We start from the raw sequence: 17,749 nt of genomic DNA, 5'->3' as shown, positions 1-17,749 counted from the left end.
AGTTATGAATAGTTGCCAGGGCATTGCTGTGTGGTTGTTAGGGTGTTATGAATAGTTGCCAGGGCATTGCTGTGTGGTTGTTAGGGTGTTCTGAATAGTTGCCAGGGCATTGCTGTGTGGTTGTTAGGGTGTTCTGAATAGTTGCCAGGGCATTGCTGTGTGGTTGTTAGGGTGTTATGAATAGTTGACAGGGCATTGCTGTGTGGTTGTTAGGGTTATGAATAGTTGCCAGGGCATTGCTGTGTGGTTGTTAGGGTGTTATGAATAGTTGCCAGGGCATTGCTGTGTGGTTGTTAGGGTTATGAATAGTTGCCAGGGCATTGCTGTGTGGTTGTTAGGGTGTTATGAATAGTTTCCAGGGCATTGCTGTGTGGTTGTTAGGTTATTATGAATTGTTGCCAAGGCATTGCTGTGTGGTTGTTAGGGTGTTATGAATAGTTGCCAGGGCATTGCTGTGTGGTTGTTAGGGTGTTATGAATAGTTGCCAGAGCATTGCTGTGTGGTTGTTAGGGTGTTATGAATAGTTGCCAGGGCATTGCTGTGTGGTTGTTAGGGTGTTATGAATAGTTGCCAGGGCATTGCTGTGTGGTTGTTAGGGTGTTATGAATAGTTGCCAGGGCATTACTGTGTGGTTGTTAGGGTGTTATGAATAGTTGCCAGGGCATTGCTGTGTGGTTGTTAGGGTGTTATGAATAGTTTCCAGGGCATTGCTGTGTAGTGTTAGGGTGTTATGAATAGTTGCCAGGGCATTACTGTGTAGTTGTTAGGGTGTTATGAATAGTTGCCAGGGCATTGCTGTGTGGTTGTTAGGGTTATGAATAGTTGCCAGGGCATTGCTGTGTGGTTGTTAGGGTGTTCTGAATAGTTGCCAGGGCATTGCTGTGTGGTTGTTAGGGTGTTCTGAATAGTTGCCAGGGCATTGCTGTGTGGTTGTTAGGGTGTTATGAATAGTTGCCAGGGCATTGCTGTGTGGTTGTTAGGGTGTTATGAATAGTTGCCAGGGCATTGCTGTGTGGTTGGTAGGGTTATGAATAGTTGCCAGGGCATTGCTGTGTGGTTGGTAGGGTTATGAATAGTTGCCAGGGCATTGCTGTAGGGTTGTTAGGGTGTTCTAAGTGGTGGCTCAGGCATTGCTGTCTGATTGCTAGGATGTCCTGATTGGTTGCCATGCCAAGTCATTAATATGCAGTTGCTTTGGTGTTTCCAGGTTGTTACTTTGATTTTTTAGGGTGTTATGGGGGTTTGAGTGCTGTATGTCGTTACTAGGGTGTTCTGAGTAGTTGACAAGGCATTGCCAGGTTGTTAGTATTCATTTGTTATGGTGTTTTGGATGGTTGCCAGGGCCCTCTTTCAATGGGAGTCAAGGAGTAAATTTTCCGGTAAGTGAAAAACGATCTAAGTTTCTATCTAATCGAAAACTGATCGCTTAGAAGAAAACCCCTCTTTATAAAAACTTAATTTAACAAAAGATTCGATGAAGTTGCAGAATTTAATAGTTGGGGTCTGCTCTAACCTTAAAAGTCACAGAGAGTTTCAGTATGTTCATACAATCACCATTTGCAAGAAAAGCTGGTGCGCATCAACACAGTTTTGTGTATGCATTCTGAATGTGACAGAATGAAGGCATTATGTACAGGTGTGCACCCATTCTAATGGGTTTTAATGATGCGCTATGTGCCAGCAGCATAATGTCATAGACAACAACATGACACATCAGATCTTGTCAGCTGTCTCTCCACATGCCATTCCACCTTTATTCTACCCGACCTTTCAGTCCAACTCATGAAAGACAGTCAAGCACATTTTTTCTAACCCCACTAATTGCAGTAACTCCTGATACAATGTCAGACAGCTCGACTTGCTCTCTTGCTGGTCATCCAGACCGAGAGACAGGCCATCCCACATGAATGAAATCTGATTCTATGAGGTCTGTAAAGTAATTACATTAAGCGAGTGGGTGCCCAGCAGGGTTAGATTCATTAGCTATGTTAGCACTAGGCCCATGCCAAAGCTGCAGTCTGGCTTTATGTATGAGCTGGCCTGTGCAACTATTTATTTTCCATGGCCGTGTGGTTTTCAATGGAACTTATCTTTCAGTTTTAGCCCGCGCACATGGACGAGCATGAATTTTCCAGGGCAAAAACGAAGGCGTCAACATTCATTGTACGAGCGTGCACACTGAAGCTTTTGTCCGCTGACTGGAAAACGCTAAAGTTTTCCTTGAGATGGATAGACAAGCGAATTACTCCATGTAAGTGTGAATGCATGTGGGTGAGTCAGAGCTGGATGGACAGGGGAAATGAGAATGTAATAGGGATTTTGTTGTCCACTAGGACCCAAATTGTTCTGTACCTCTGAGGCTGAGAAAACTGTTTGTGTTTCTAGAAGAAAAGAAGCCCTGTTCAGGCACAGAGTCTCTGTGTTTCTGCGCTTTTCCACTGCAACTGTGGTTTCTGAAAGAAGATAGAGGGGGAGAGGAAGAGAGTAAATGGGGTGGTGTTGGCGCAGTGGATAAGACACATGCCTTTGGTGTGAGAGACGCGGGTTTGAATCCACTGTGAGACACCAATGTGTCCCTGAGCAAGACACTTAACTCATAGTTGCTCCAGAGGCGTGCGACCTCTGACATATGTAGCAATTGTAAGTCGGTTTGGATAAAAGCGTCAGCTAAATGAATAAATGTAAATAAGAAGTTGATGCAAGTAAAAACTACACTTGGATAACATTAAAAAGGGATGCGCAAAGAAGGAAAGCATGCATGTGGAAAATAATGCACAAAAAAGGTGATTAACAGCCATTATTGTGACACAGTTGTGCTTCTAAGTTTACAAATCCCTTGCAGAATCTATATAATAATCAGTAAATAAATTAATGTGTACATAAAAAATGTAAATACAATAAATAAAACAATATATTATATATATTACACACACACAAACATATATTATTTGATATATATATATATATATATATATATATATACAATTGTATAATTATAATTATATGTTCTATCTATTATTATACATATCATATATTACATATTACATATATATTCTAAATATAATGCATAATAATAATTGTATAGGGTACATAATTATCTACACATATAATTCAATTAAAATTATTTTTTTAATTAAAAATGTGAAAGAAAGATAATTTATATGTTTGAAATCAACATAAAATCATACAGGCAAAACAAAACATTTGTGTTAAGTATTTTAATAAAAAAATTTGTTTTTTTTTATTCCTCCTTGTGTGACAACTAGTGCATAAATCTCAAAAATAGCTGTAAAGTAGCTTCATAAAATAACCTTATCATCACTGTATCAAATAAAACAAATGTCAATTTTATGACCCCTCATATATTTAAATCATAAATCAAGGGAAATAATAATAATGAATAAAAATTTAGCAAATTCTTAAAGGTGCATATGAAAATAAGAGCAAACGTATATATGGACAATTTTCGGACAGATATATCAGAATATTAGAACAACTAAAATCTTAAGCATGCTAGCCATAAGCAAACCAAATCGTCTTCTTTAGTTTTGCTACTTCTGTGAAATAGTAATTATTGAAAATGATGTATAAAAAATAATAATAAATAAAAGAATAAAATACAGGCATGAATAAAAATTTGACCAAAGTGAAAGTTCCATGTGTCTCCAGCAGGGTGCTCTGGTCTCTGTTGTGTGCTTGTGTGTGAACGTGTAGTTTGGGAGAAAGGCGTGGCTGCGTGTGCAGGTCAGTGGGTTCGTTGTGGTGATGGAGAATGCAGCTCTGGCAGCGCCACACAGACGCTCTGTTAACTCACTACATGGCCCCATCTCTCTCTCTCTCTCTCTCTCTCTCTCTCTCTCTGTCTATCACACACACACACACACACACACACACACATACACACAGACTCACAGACACAAAACTGAGGGCTCCACTCTTCCTCCGCCAGTCGCAAGTCTGCAGACATCCCACTGAGCCCCAAAGGACAGGGGACAAGAAAGACAAAGAGAGACAGAGACCAGAGGTCATATATCTCCACTACGCCCATTCAAATTAGAATGATATATAAAGAGAGACACAGAAAAAGATACATATTGATTTCAGTCATGTATATTTAACATCTTACTCAACATAATCTCATAATGTTTAACTAGGAATAAATTATATCAAATATAAACTTATCTTATCTCTCTCAGATGTTTATGTATGTTACATATGTATGTATGTATGTGTGTGTGTGTGTGTGTGTGTGTGTGTGTGTGTGTGTATGTATATATATTAGATAATATTAGACTTTTTGGGTCTCAGATTTATTGTATATAGGAATATTTACAATATGTTTTAGTTTTGAAACATTATACTTCATGTATATGTCTGCTATTGTAACCTTTTATAATAGGCAAAAAATTCCCTTTGTATCACATTCTGTTTGTTTTGCCAAAAAAAAAATTATATATATATAGTATATACAACTACAGGGCGAAAACTTGTTATGACAGGAGTAGCATCACTTAAACCCGAGCTGTTGCCAGTTTTGCAGTAGTAGGCAGCAGGAAGCAAAGCTTGACTGTCTGACTGTAGTAAGAGAGCGTGACTACATTTTGAAAAAGCCAGAGAAAGAGGGGCGGTGTTCCTTTAAGAGTGCTGCAGTACGGCAGACAGGTGAATCGAGGACACGCTGGCACTAGATGTTCCAGGGAGAATGAGAGAGAGAGAGAGAGAGAGAGAGAGAGATGTTACACCCCATCATTTTCAGACACAAGACTCAAACCACACTACTGCACAGAGCAAAGAGGGAAAAAAGGAAGAGAGGACCGTAATTCTTCATTATTCAGGCTCTCCACACTTTCAGGAGGGCCCCACTATAATTACGCTCCACTTGTAATTTACATAAGCCCTAAATAACCTTAGCTTTATTTATGATTTCGATGTAAATGCAAACCTATGCAAAGGCTGGGATATCTACGCCAGCAATAGCAATGAAGTCTAACCTGCTCTGACAGACTGCCCTTCAAATGGTTGCTAGCATAGCAAACATTACAAATATATGAATAACCGTTAAGCATCAAAATGGCATTAAGTAATGCCAATGAGGACAGGACTCTTTCCACAACTATGTAATTCAGAACATCATTCATGTTTCAGTATAGAAATGTAAATATGTGGAGCCTGCTTGTGTAAGCTAACTTAACTTAGCATTTAAACATGCAGTTTAACAGCTCTAAACGACCTCCAGTTAAAATGATTTGACATTTACACCTGAAAATAAACCTCATTTACATAAACACTGATCAACAATGTTGCCAACTGCTCTACAATGACACCATGATTAGCAAACTGTTGATTTAGCTTTTGAAATGGTAGTTAGCATATGGCAGTTAGCATAGATCTACTTTGAATTCATATTGTATCTGATGTAACTGAACAGATTGCTTTAAAGTAAGGAATTCAGAGGATATAGACACTGTTTATGTGAGCCTTTAATCATTGTTTTAGCACTTTAGCAGGCTAAACCTAAACAGAGTTGTGTATCATGTAGCAAAGCTGTAGCAAACAGGTAAACATTTTGAAGATCTCATTAAACAGCAGTTATAAGTTATGGTGGCTATTTGGGATAAATAGTGCTCCTAAATGCCTCGGTTACGTATGGTAACTTTCATTCCCTGAAAGATGGAATGGAGATGTCACATCTGTGTGAGAAGGCTCACTGGGGAAAACGTATACTTGTGTGGCCAACATGTCAAGTGTTCCCTCGGTCAGGGAGTAGAACAACTGGTCTCTGGAGAAGCAAACAGGTCTACCTGAGTGGCTCCACAATGTCTCCAAGTCAGCTGGATCATACGGGGATGGAGTCTCCACTCTCCCGAGAGCATAGCTCGAGACAGCTCACCAGATGAACGGCTGAGCAGGCCCAGGATGTGAATGCCATGAATTGACCTCAGAACCTTCTGACTCCAAAGGAGGAGTTGTGACATGCAATGAGAGTGCAGACTGCCTTGTCGGTTAGTGTACGCAAGGTTCGCTGTGTTCTCCATTCCGACCAGCATATGCTTGCCTCGTAAGCGCCCTTTGAGATGGTCGAGGCAAGACGCACTGCTAACAACTCTAGGCAATTGATATGCCAGTGCAGACGAGGACCCGTCCATACCCCTGACACTGCATGCCCATTGTACATGGTCCCCCAGCCAGTGGTGGAGGCATCCGTGTAAACCACAGCATGCCTGGAGATCTGTTCCAGGGGCACTGCCCAGAGAAAACATAAGATCTGACCACGGGGTGAAGGTTTGGCAACAGGCCGGTGTAACTTGGACCATAGTGGAGAAGGCACAGCCCAGAGATCGTGCAGTGACCTTCATCGTTCATAGTGTGAGGTCAGTAGTGATACGGAGTTCTGAGAACCTCTGGGTCATGACCTTCCTCGTGCAGGTCCTTCAGTCCCTTAGCCTGGTGCACCTGCAGTAACGCCGTAGCATGTAAGGTGGAGGCAGCTTCTCCACAGGACGTATAAGAGTCGCCAGACAGGCCAGACGAGTACCTACAGACCCGGGAGGGGAGGCATTGTTCACCCTTGGTTGCTCAACTGGATCGGAGGTGCTATAGGAGTGGTGGGCCCCCAAGGGTTGGTTCCCTGAGGGGTTTGCCATCACTTTAATCCTCAAACAACTTATACTACCGCTGGAAATAGTCCCTGCCTGGCAGCTGCCAGGATGAGCACTATATCATGGCAAAGGCAACGGAGCTCCACCCCCTGGAGGAAACAAAGGCCTGGCTCGCAGCTCTGAGAGGGTCATCTTCCTGCAATGGGAACATGACTCATCTGCGAACGCCACCTCAGATTGCTTAATGGCCAGACACGTGAGGCAGCGATTGTGACCATCACTCATCGCCAGGTAGTGACGGCATCCAGAAACACACGGGAGAAAAGGCATCTGCACCCGTGTATACTTTTTTTTTTTTTTTAGAATTTAAAAAAAAAATTATTTCTGTGGCAGAAATAAGCTTCAATATTCCTTTAACTTGTTTTATTAGTCAGTTTTTACCTCATATCAAACATAATTTTAAGCATTCAGAACTGCTCTTTGATAATTCAGAACTTGGTAAAACCCAAAACTTTTTTTTAAGGATGGTTACAGTTGTCACACTACATTTTGATGAAGAGTTAATTCTCCCAGCACAGCACCATGATTTCTTATTAAATATTAGGGTTTGAGTTCAGCAGTTCCAGCAGCAGTGCTGTACACAGTGGGAAGGGGGTGGAATGTTTGGGTCTCAGTGTTCCACTCTGGCCTGCGCCCTGCATATCCATTGTGTTCTATGTTGTGAGATTCCACAGGCATTGTGTCATAGAGTTACATTAAGGCCAGGGATTGGCTCCATTCCTATGAGAGAAAGTTTTCCACCTGAATATTGAACTCGTGCAAATCCAGATGAGAGAAATTCTGTTGAAAAGAAAACTGGAGCTGCATAAAGGCTGATGATCATTGGCTTGCTTCCATTACAGATGTGTCACAGTTACAGTAAATGAGAAACTCTCTCTGTTGTTTAGTGTTCTCTCATACAAATGTGAATGCTCAACAGTCTTATTTACAGTTAAGGGGGATTTAACAGCTACGGTCCAAAAAAAAAAAAAAAAAGAAATCAGAAATTAGATCTTTTTAATATCTCATTTGTTTACTGTCAACATGAGCCCATTAGCATTTGCAGACATTCACATGTGATACAGTCTTCAATGAATAGAAAGTTCAAAAGAACAGCACTTCATTGGAAATAGAAATATTTGTAACTGTCTTTAATGTCACATTTCATAAATGTAATAAAGGGATAGTTCACCCAACTGATACAGAAGAGAAGCAATTGTTGAATAAGGTCATTGTTTTTGTTTTCTTCACACACAAAAATTATTCTTGTATCTTCATAAAATTACACTTGAACCCGTGATGTCACATGGACTATTTTTACAATGTCCTTACTACATTTCTGGGTCTTGAATGTGTCAGTTACATTGCTGTCTATGCAGGGTCAGAAAGCTCTCGGATTTCATCAAAACATTTTAATTTGTGTTCCTGAGATGAACGAAGGTCTTGCAGGTTTGGATCAACGTGAAGGTGAGTAATTAATGACATAATTTTCATTTTTGGGTAAACTATCACTTTAATGAATTATTGAAAAAAGGATTAAATAACTTAAACCACTTACATTTTACTGTTCTTGATAGTAATATTATAGCAACTATATTATTTATTTAAAATTGTAATATAAAGATTCATGACACTGCAATTGCTGTGCCCATTTAAATACTTCTAAATGTTAAGTTCTTCCAATACGCAATAATGTACTTTTCAGGAATTATCCCAAATGTAAACACTAAATAGAAATGAAAACTAATGAGATCAGGCGATTCTTGTAGTAGACAGAATGAGATAAAATTGAGTGCAAATTGAAATTTATGGTGTCCCCTACTTCCTATGCTTTTCATTTAAGTAAAAAACTACATTAATCTTAAATACATCTACTTCAGAGTTTCAGAAGACACTCTGTGCTCAGATTTTATGGAGATACGAGAGTCTGTGATCAAAAGTCACAGATTTTTAATAAACACTCAAACGCTCTTGTCAAAAGTTCCAACACCAAATTATCTGAGCTATGCAGTTTAACTCTATGTGCTTACTATGTCAACAGTTGCCACATTCATTTTTATTCTCCTCAGGAACTGCAAAAGAAACATCTGAGACAGAGATGATACTTAAATAAAATATTAACGCCTAACTATTAGGTCTCAAAACTAACTAATAGAGCTGTTAAGTCTCCCGGGCTTTGATCAATGAGCAACAAAATGTTCCTCTTGAAAGTGCAAATTAAAAGTGACATTATCATTAATAAGTCAAAAGTAATTAGCTAGCAGCTGATGCAGCTTGACTTTAAGCACAGACGGTGTAATTCAATAGAGCTTTGCTTGAAGCCTTGAAGATCCACTTTCAGAAGCCATCGGTAAGCCATCTCCCTTTGAACATTCTGACAGTCTTCTCTTGTCCATTGCCAACTTTGTTGCACATCAAACACGCCAACCGCAGTATCTTAATGCAACATTTGTTTGAGCCATAAGCATTTTCAGTTACCTCAGATAGAGCCTAAAATTCTATGAGGGAAAGGCAAACAGAACTGAACACTCTGCACATTGTTGTGAAGGGTGATTGCGAACAACACCGGTCTTGTCTGACGATACTCAAGACTGTGGAGAACTTGATGGATGAGGGTTTTATTTCTAAACTCGACAGGACCTGTCAGTGTAAAACTGCTGCTTGTTCCTCTGCGGAGCTCGCCAGACATTTTGGCTCCAGGGAGGTGGTTTTGCGCTGGGCTCCCTTGGAGAGCTCAAAGATTTAAGAAAACACACCATGTGAAAAGGGCATTTTAAAATGGACCCCGACACCCACCATGTAAGTGAGTGAGGTCATCGTAGTTACCTCAGAGAAACCTTTGTTAGTGGCTGGATGTTTAGAAGAATTTCTGGAGCTCTGCCGGAGCTCTGGTCTCACTTGTCTTGTGGGAAACAAACCTCATTAAAACGCCCTACATCGTCAATTGTGCATTGTTTTGCAGCTGATCAGACATGATATAGTTGATTTTGCTGACTTGTCATAATTTATAATGCTGGCCAATATGATTAAAGTTATTTACTTATGAATCAATGTGTCAGATTGTCAATTAGCAGAATGTCTGCGAGCGAATGCCAGCAATAAATGATTGCCAGTGATGTGCGAGGTTGCTTATTGGTACAATAACTCTGCCATCTCTCCGGCTTCCCCTCCCGCCCTTTCATCTGTTGCCTGTCTGGGTGAGAAAAATTCCTGGGTGATTGTTGAGGGGCCCACTGTGTTCACAAACAAAAGGCCTCCTCTCTCTCAGGGTGGCGGAGCGCTTGGTTTCCGGCATGAAGTCATTCTGTTGGAGAGTGAGCAAGACGAAGAGATGTCATTCAGGACTTGAATCGGAGCTTATGCTGGTTTTTGGGATGAAGGGAGGATGAGCAGGGTTGGAGGGAGTTTATGTGTGTCCACATGTCCCAGCCCGGCCTGGTTAGCACAGTGTTGGGAAAGCGAACTTGAACTTGCTACCCAGTTGGCTATAATCCAATAAAGTGAATATAGCTAACCACATTGATACAATTTTGTCAAACTGCCAGAGCTGCCAGAGCTTTTTAAAAAATTGCCAGCCACCGCCAACAACAACAACAACAAATCTGTTTTATTCAAGCTTCAAACTTTTTTTTCATCAACACTTAAGTTTCTTTAAAAAAGCAATATTTTGAGCAAACAGCTGAGAGAATTGTGTTTTTATCAAAGACTACTGTACATCTGGATCATATTGATTATGATGATCAAAGCAAATATGCAGTAGATTCCTTGCACTTGCACAGTCCTGTACCACTCTCTGGATCAGCATTTCATTCTACAACAGTAGGCTGTTTTGATTTACATGCTTTTTATTGTTGATGATTACGTAATTTTTTCATATGCATCTGCTTACATATGAAACATATTTCTAGTTTCTGTGTCTTCCTCGCCTGTGTTTTTGATCAGGAGATTCTGGTCTCATTCAGGAGATACATAATGGCATATCGCTAAAAGTAGATATTTTAAGAATTTAGTTTTTTCGGTCCGTAAAAATGAACATAATTTTAGAACATCCTGCAGTGTGACAGCTTATTGGGAAACATATATACTGTCATGCTATTGAAGAATAGTTGAGTTAGCATTGTAGCTACCTTTAGTTACCCACAGCTTCATCTGAACGAAAAGACAAACAATATGGTATAATACTTCCTCAGAGAGCTGAACACCTCCTGGCAAACTACCTATCAGTTTCAGCACAAAAATAAAACTCCTGAGACTTTTTTCACAAAAGCTTCTCATCTGACTTAACAGTATGCTCATTAAAATAAGCACCGCTCCTGTATTCGACCAGTGCGAGTGTAGTAGGTCGATATGTACCCATAAAATCTGACTCAAGAGGATTGTATGTCACTTCCTTCTAGTCTGTCCCAAAGCTCTTAGCCCGTTTGATATGACAGGTTATTTAACAGTAATCCTCCAGCCTTGATCTATTGCCATACCACAGCATATATGGAGCAGGCAGCAAAGCACAAATCTTCATACGGTCTGCTATCAATGAGTTGATGGCCTTGTCTAAGGGATACAGATCATTGTGCAGCGCTATAGATGGGTAAGTGAGTTCACTGCACTCTGTCTGTCAGTGTCGCTCACAGCCCGGTGGTGCCAGGCTGAGTCAGAATGGCCTGTTCTCTTTCTCTGCACACTCAGAGCCAGCTGTGAAAGGCTGCCACTCAGCCCAGTGCTTCTTCACTGTATCTTTACTATGTCTAGGGATGGTAAACAAAGAACAAGTGAGTTAAAGTCATATTAGCCTAATGAACCAGACTGGTGAGGCTGAGTTTGGACGTGGTCTAGTCTTGTGGTGAAATATCCAGGCTTATGACCAAGTTCAGTCGGTTCAGCGAGGGGTTCTCCATGAATCTCCATTATGTCCTTGAGAGGGACTCTTAACCCCAGGGTGCTCCAGAAGGACTGACCCAGCAATAAATCAAAGTCCTTCTGAAGGCCAGTCAGTCCACTCAGAAACCATCTATCTATCTATCTATCTATCTATCTATCTATCTATCTATCTATCTATCTATCTATCTATCTATCTATCTATCTATCTATCTATCTATCTATCTATCTATCTATCTATCTATCAATCAATCAATCAATCAATCAATCAATCAATCAATCTATCTATCTATCTATCTATCTATCTATCTATCTATCTATCTATCTATCTATCTATCTATCTATCTATCTATCTATCTATAAGACAACATAACTGGAATTTCCTCTAGATGCATATCTCTAACTTGATGACTGAGTCGTTTGTGTGTGAAGTAGGTGAATAAAGAGCCTCTTTTCTGGATGAACTCCACTAACCACAGTGTTGGTAATGAACACCTTATGTATGTCAAAAGATGCACTTGAATGAAGCCGCTTCCTGACCCCCTCCCCCTCCTTTCCCTTTGCAGAGCATTCAGTTGGATTTAGAACCATTCATGACAAATGGAAACCCCTGCACCCCCACCCATGTGTCCCATGACAGCTGAATGAGCAACTTTCTGGCAAAGATAGAGAGAAGAAAGCATAAAATCAGTATGACACAGGATGTTGGAAATGGAGTCATCAAAAATTCTTACATACGTTTCAGAGCCAGACATAGAAAATTGAAAAATAGATAGAAAATAAATAGAAAAATCCACCATGAAATATAAATTACATTTCAAAGTCAAGATAAATAATGCTTGTGAAATATTTTTTTTTCTGTTTGTGTGTGTGTGTGTGTAAGAATAGGCTTTGTTAAAATGTAACTTTGCACATATGATGTCATTGCTATCACTCATTAGCTCGGGGTAATAAAAAAGAGGGGGCAATCGACACTGCTGGCTCAAATACCGTCAAGCTGCTTTTGACCTCTGTTACCATGTGACTCAATCTGAGGAGTCAGAATAGGGTCAACCTAGGGTGAATTTTAGAGTAAGTGTAACAGAATCTGTAATATCCATGTAACTGTGTGACCTGTTTTGCCCATGTCAGTGGCAGCCGCTTTATTTAGTTTGACCCAATTCCCTTCTTTGATCCCCACTGCTGCAGTAGTTTTACTACATGCAAGCTAACATCATTTAAATACTCAGCAATAGTCACTAGTTCCGATGTAAACAAACACTGCGAAAACGCATTGCATTTAATCAGTATTGTGCATCCAGACAAAACAATTTATAGTAATTCTATAACTTACACAAAAGGCTTTTTCTAGCTTTAACAATTGTGGAATCGGATTCATTGTTTGCCTTATGAATATAAATATTCAGCAGCTTAAATGGTCATTGTCCTGACAAATACAAGCTAGCCTGGACCAAGTGACCTCATCAAAACAGAAATACTGACAAAACTGTCTGCTTCCCCCTGAACTTCCTGTTGTGAGGCATAGACTGTAAATCCCCCTTACCGTCCAGCACCTCTTCCTGTTTTCCACACGCCTGCTGGGAGATTGTTATTGTCATCTATCACAGCTGGGCTCTGGTTGGACACGTTCCCTGAAAACACAAACATCTAAACACATGACACTCTCCACACATACAGTACAAAATAGGGCCTGAAACTACTAAAAATGAGGGCATTCTTTCCTGTTGTGCAGATTTTCCATTTCGCAACCCTGTCATAAAAATTTGGGCCAGGTGAATAACATAATACTAAAAACTACATAAATAAACAATTTAATGAACCTCAAAATGAAGCATACATTTTACAACATGAAATAAACAACAAATAAATAATAAAACCAAAACAAATAAAGTTGTGGTCACGTTTACCTTTTCTCTGCAAAATTTTGCCAGCAAAATCTGTTCATTTTAAATCTGCGCAATCGGGAGTTTCGCATGAGGGCGATAAAGTTTACTATGCAGAATTTGCTCGTGTTGGAGTTGGTCACGCAAATTCTTGACCTAAACAGAAAGCTGCTTGATTTTAAAGTGACTTCTGCGTGAGCTCTTGATAAATTTCAGGCACAATTACAATATTTGTAAAGAAAAAAATTTATTAATTAGCATGGAGACCTTCTTCACCTTCATGCGAAACTCCTGATTGTGCGGATTCCTATTAAAAGTAATGGATTTTTTTATTATTATTATTATTTATAATATTAAAATTAATTAATAAAAAAGTTACTGCACTGAATTGAGAATTAAATCTAAATAAATAAAAAATCTGTCAATATAAATTACATTTCTGTATGATTCTATTCTATGATCCATTTGTACGATTCATATCTTTCGGATATGGGAATTGTGTCTTTAAAAAAGTGCTGTATGCACTTCTTTCATCTCTCTTAATCACAGATGTTCATGTCTGGGAAAAGACAGAAATACAATGCTGATATTTCTGAACACTTCCTTCCCCATTAAGTGGCGACCCTGACAGATCCTCAAATAAATATTTGAAATAGTCGCATCTGGTTCTCTATCCAAAGGAAGGAGGTCAATGAAGACGTAGCCCACTTGTTATGACACGTCGCTCGTATGTGATGATGTCAGTAACATTTGACCCTGACCAATAGCCAGCATTTCCTGCAAGCCTCAAGGCATGTGTGTCCGCTCAGATCTGTCAGCATACACATCCTGTGCACACATCACCCAATGAAGTGGTAGTCATTCAGCACTAATCTACTATTGTTAACGTAAAAGCCTGGATATAATTTCCCCAAAACAAAACTGGTAAGCTCTCCTGCATGTTCAAACCATGTCATTAGAAGAAAAACAAGAAAGCTTGGCCATTTCATTATATCTTAAGTGGGACTTGAGCAGCAAAACAATAAACAAGCTATATGTGATTCGCAAATAAGCTTAGCAAACAAATCAAGAGCATGAAAAGGACTTTGTTTTCTCAGTTGGTTCATGTAAGGCCAATTTTTCAAAAGGCTTAATCCCTATTTTCTTGTTTTCCACAAGCAAACGATGCTCACTGATGCGAACAATAAAGGAAATCAAGTACAGTAGTGGGCCTACATACTTTGTTGGAGGGGCTTATATTGAAATGTGACACTCATAAGAAGCAAAAGAGATGCAAAGGTTTATTAATCTGCCACTATAATCCCCTAGTTTGCTGTTAAAAAAAACATGCAGAAATATGTTTGTGGACATCTGGACATAACTGATAGTGATGCTTATACAACAAATAGTGTAGAAGTTAAATAGAGAAGTTACTATGAATATATTACAATAAGAAATATTTCATTCATCAAGGAATGAATCCTAGCAAATGCTTGGTACAACACTATTATCACAGTGACCATTTCCTCGCATTTGCAAGTGTGAAAAAAAACAAAAACAAACAGCAGGAAACGTAAGATACATGTAGGTCAGCGATATCTGATTTGCAAATGAATCGTTTGAGTTGAGTCTTTAATCTCTTTGTTTTTTTTTTATTTGTCAAACTTCTTCACAAAAAATTTTACTTTGCAAATTTTTTGTCGCAAATCTAGGTCTATTTTTACAAAGCATCATTAATTTCCACTGAGTAATGCAAGAAGATTTCCCACAAATTCATAAAAAAACATTGCATTTTTCTTCATCAGTAAAGAAACATCAGAAAAGCCTGACCTGCATATTTCTTTTGTGAACATGTTTTTCAACCACAAAACACAATAAAGTATGGAAGCACATGGGTAGCGATATTCAATTTGCAATGTAATATGCAAAATGACAATGCAATATGTAAAATGACAATGCATTTCTGTATTTACATTTACATTTTCCAATACATTTGTGCAACGTTTGGTGCAAAATGAAAATGAAAATTAAATTAAATAATTTTCATTTGGCATTTCATACATCAGTTTTAATATGTAAAATGAATACTAATTTTAATGCTTTATAAGTTGCAAAATTAAAATGAAAATGTATTACAGAAATGATTAGATATGTATAACATGTTCAAGCAAAAACTGTGGCAAAATTATCATTTAGATGCTATTTTTCTTAAATGCATTAACTCTCACAGTCAAGACACTTACGATTGCATTTTCATTCAGTGTCCCGCAATGAATGTAGCAAAATTCAATGTGCACATTGAAAATGCATTCTGAGCCGATCACGTGTCCGCCCCCTCGCGCCATGCCAATCACTGCGTGAACAAGGCGGGGCTTGCAGAAGGTCTGAGACTCAAATCTCAAGAAGAGGATTCAAGTGAGAGAACATGGACAAGACCGTTGGTCCGTGTACGTTTTGATCATTTCGGTTTATGGCTTCAATATTTTATTCGCACTTGTGGGCGGAGCTGAAACGCTGCTTTCATCTGATTGGTCGAATCGCTCAACCTTCAGCTCGGTCTTTCCATTCTTTCAGGCAGAATAAGAGTCAGTGCGAGTGAAGCACTGTTATGTCTGAAACCACCGCTCACTGTTAATTAGCATAATATTTGGATCCGATGATGCTGGCCACATAATTCGTGCTGCTGCGACTTGCAAGAGACCCCGTTAAATTATTTCTAGGTTATAGTATTGTATAAATATTGTCCCACTGATAAAAACAGTGCAAATAGTTCTGTCTCCTTGGATAACAGTGAAGTGGAAATAAATATAGTTAAATTTATGAAATAAAATTAAATAGGATTTTTTGGGAAGGTAAGTCTGGCCAGTTATACAGCAACACGAGTCAGATGAGTCTGAAGATCTGAGCTGAATTTGGTGAAACATTAAAGTTCTAGTCTGTGTCAGTTACTCTCATAATAAATAATAATAATAATGTTACCCGTATTTTTCGGTATAAGTTGCATCAGTCCAAAAATTCGTCATGACGTGAAAGAAAGGGAAAAAAAACATATGTTCAGTCTATTATTGATTTTTATTTCCACTTCACTTTTTTCCAAAGAGACAGAACTATTTGCACTGTATTTATCAGTGGGACAATATTCATACAATACTACAACCTAGAAATAATTTGCAGGTCTCAGCAGCACGAATTATGTGCCCAGCTACATCTGATTCAAATATTATGCTAATTAACAGTGAGCGGTGCTTCTTATGCTGCGTTCCAGGCAGGTTTTTGAGCCCGTAAGTCACGATTTCAAACCACGACTCACGACTTTATAGCGTTCCAGGCAAGTCACGCCAAACTTCCTGAGCGCAAGCAATTGTAGCTAGATTATTAATTTTATTGCAATGTTATATTGTCCTAAAATCGTTTTTTTAACGTGCACCACTTGCGTAAACACTGCATCCATAGGCAATATTATCCGTAGAGGCTGCCATTGTTGTTTCGCAGGCTATGTGACGTCAGAGTTCGTAACTCGGAGAACATCTATCTAGTACGAGTTCACAGGTGGGAAGTCACGGGTTTGACTGCTGTTCCAGTGCAGTTTCACGGGTAGAAGGTTGGAAAAACACGGGTTACGGGTTGCCTGGAACGCGGCATTATTCTGCCTGAAAGAAAGAAAAGACCGAGCTGAAGCTGGAGCGATTCGACCAATCAGATGAAAGCAGCGTTTCAGCCCCGCCCACAAGTGTTTATCTTATGTTTATCATAACAAATATAAATTATATAATAAATACCAAGCTCAGTCATGAAACTCTTCCATGCTGCTGGCTGGCTGTCTCGTAACCGGTTCTTTAGCAAATCTAATGCTGCTTTCTATAAAGCTCGAATTTATATTCTTATGAAGCTCAGTCATGTCCCTAGCCCTCCTCCTCCCCAGCACCACCCGTCTAGATCTGCTAAGGGGTTCTCTTTTATCATACAATTTTGGGGTTCAGCAGACCATGTCTTCATACTTTGTTCTGCAGCATGTTTTCCTCTCAAAAAAAATTAACATTTATTTTTACATTTATATTTACATTTACATTTATATTGCTCAATATTAAAATGTGTGTTACAAACTACTGACTGAAAATCATGTCATGACTGAAATACTAGTTTGCAAAATCAAGCAACATAACAAGCTAAAAATAACTGGAAGCGAATGACACCGGAAGTCTCGCACACTTACAAATATCTGCACACGCTCTACATTTATAAAGAGGTGGATAAATTGATTGTAAGATCCTACATGTGGGTGCTCATTGAAGTGAGCAGTCAGGCCAAAACACATGCTTGGCACATGTCTCTCATTACCCACAACCAATCGAGATGGAATGCTTTTTATTTGCTCAT

This window comes from Carassius carassius, chromosome 43 (assembly GCF_963082965.1).
Source record: "Carassius carassius chromosome 43, fCarCar2.1, whole genome shotgun sequence".
Lineage (NCBI taxonomy): Eukaryota > Metazoa > Chordata > Actinopteri > Cypriniformes > Cyprinidae > Carassius > Carassius carassius.
This window is presented reverse-complemented; position numbering follows the sequence as displayed.